Source organism: Gekko japonicus, unplaced genomic scaffold (genome assembly GCF_001447785.1).
Source record: "Gekko japonicus isolate JY-2015 unplaced genomic scaffold, Gekko_japonicus_V1.1 scaffold4760, whole genome shotgun sequence".
Taxonomy (NCBI): domain Eukaryota; kingdom Metazoa; phylum Chordata; class Lepidosauria; order Squamata; family Gekkonidae; genus Gekko; species Gekko japonicus.
Window position 1 is genome coordinate 22,960 of NW_015171031.1, and position 441 is coordinate 23,400.

Sequence of the window (441 nt, forward strand, 5' to 3'; positions counted from 1 at the left end):
GGAAGGTGGAGGGGGGGGGGGGGTGTTGCCGCCCCACCGGCAGATCTCTTTAAATATCCCCTCCCCGGCCCCGCTGGAGCCAACTCCGTTCCTTGCGCCCCGTCTCCCAGTGACCTTGTCTGCCCGGTGTGGGCCAAATCTGAGTTTAATCTGAGCTGGGGCGGGGCGCGAGGAGCATATTTTGCCCTCAGGAACTCAGGGGCAGCCAGGGGAGACCGAAGGAGGCCGGGGAACTTTTCGCGGGGGGCCGGGCGGGGGGGGGCGGGCGAGCGCGCGGCGGCACCGGGCAGATCTCTTTAATTATCCTCTCCCCGGCTCTGCTGGAGCCAAAACCACTCCTCGCGCCTCGTCTCCCGGCGACAAGGTCGCCGGGAGACGAGGCGCGAGGAGCATATTTAGCCCTCAGGAACTCAGGGGCAGCCGGCAGAGCCCAGAGGAGGC